General features: G+C 63.6%; 1 protein-coding gene across 3 annotated transcripts in view; it reads right to left on the minus strand.

The window, feature by feature from the left end:
- Window positions 1-570, minus strand: part of Jade2 (jade family PHD finger 2) — a 45,634-nt gene extending 45,064 nt beyond the window's left edge. The window contains exon 1 of one of the 3 annotated variants that reach the window (XM_013030978.1): window positions 350-570. The gene's annotated coding sequence lies outside the window, so the exon portion shown is untranslated. The other 2 variants (XM_013030979.1, XM_013030977.1) reach the window with 2 other exon arrangements.
- Window positions 571-1,499: the final 929 nt, after the last annotated feature.

Consider the following 1,499-nt stretch of genomic DNA (forward strand, 5'->3'; position numbering starts at 1 on the left):
GGGGGGGGGACGCCTTGCCGCAGTCATTAATAAAAGAAGGTCGCCAGGCTCACCCTTCCAAAAGTTGTGGTTGCATGCGCCCCTGCTCAGCCTCCCCGCACTGTACTCTTTAAAAACATGACTGACCAACATGCGCAATCTCTCAGCCCTGTGCTTGTGCATCGTCCCCCCACCCCCCGCGCTGGCTTCCTAGAACAGGCAGCCAGCGAGAGAGAGAGCGAGCGAGCGAGAGAGAGAGGAGCGCAGGCTGATCTGTTGCAAACACACACTCACTCACACACACACACACACGCACTACATACCGCCGCGGAGATGCGCAGGGCCCATCGGCCGCGGGGCCGCCTCTCACCTGGCTCCGCCGTGGCCCTTCCCGAGGGGCGCTGCCCTCCGCTACGCGCCGCGGCGGGGGCCGGCGCGGGAAGGATGCTCCCGAAACCAGGAGCTCCTGGGGCCGGCGCGGGAGGGCGGGGGGCGCGCATCCATCCGGGGTCGTGGCGAGGGAGGCGGTGGGGCCCCGCGGCGTCCCCGGCCCCGCGCGCGCCCTTTACTGGGGGTGGTGGTGGTGGTAGGGGTTGAGTGGGGGGGGGAGGAGGAGGAGGAGGAGGGAGAGAGCGAGGGACGTTTTCAGCCCGCCAGACCCCAAGCGGGTGTCGCTGACGAGTGGGCGCAAAGTAACTCCATGGACGCTCCTCACACCCCACCCCGCCACCACCACCCTCCCCCCCCAAAAATGAAAAATCAAATAGCCTCGGAAGGCGATGGCCGCGGTCGGCACCATTCACCAACCCCCTGTGTATGTTTCTGTTTCTTTTTAAACCAAGACTTCCTTGTGATCTCTTTTTTGAAAAAAAAAGAAATGTGTTGGGGTGGGGGTGGGGAGGGGGCGGGCAGAGGGGGGGAGTAGCCACTTTTCTTATTCACTCCCATCTCGGCTCCTGACACCCCCCCTCCTCTTATTTGTAGCCGCCCCCCCCCACACCCCCGGCCCGGCTTCCCAGTTGTGGGGCTCGGGAGGCGGGCTCCAGGTAGCGCCCTGGGCCCCAGGACGCCCTCCCCTCCCCCCTTCGCCATGCACCCCCTTCGCTTGGCACCCGGGGCGCGCACTCCCGCGTGGACTCTGGGGGGCGCCCCCAGGGCCGGGCCCGAGCGGGCGGCAGCGCCCCGTGCAAGTCCCATCAGGTCGGCTCACACTTCGCACACTCACACACACACACACACCCCGCCCCTGCGCTCACTCACACTTTCGGCTCACACCCCGCCCCCTTCGCACCCCAGACCCCGGGGCGGCGCCCCCACCTCTCCTCTGCCACCTTAAAAAGAAGAAAAAAAAAGCCAGCTTATACTTAAAAAAAAAAAAAAGCCACACACACAAAACCCCTTTTGGCGCCATATTAATGACGTACTTAAAATTTGCCATTTCTCCCTGCGTCAAAAAGACGTTTCTTTTGCAAATAACAGCCCGGAGGCGACACTGGCGGAGGAAGCGAGGGTTTGCGCGG

This window comes from Dipodomys ordii, unplaced genomic scaffold, assembly GCF_000151885.1.
Source record: "Dipodomys ordii isolate 6190 unplaced genomic scaffold, Dord_2.0 Scaffold135, whole genome shotgun sequence".
NCBI lineage: Eukaryota > Metazoa > Chordata > Mammalia > Rodentia > Heteromyidae > Dipodomys > Dipodomys ordii.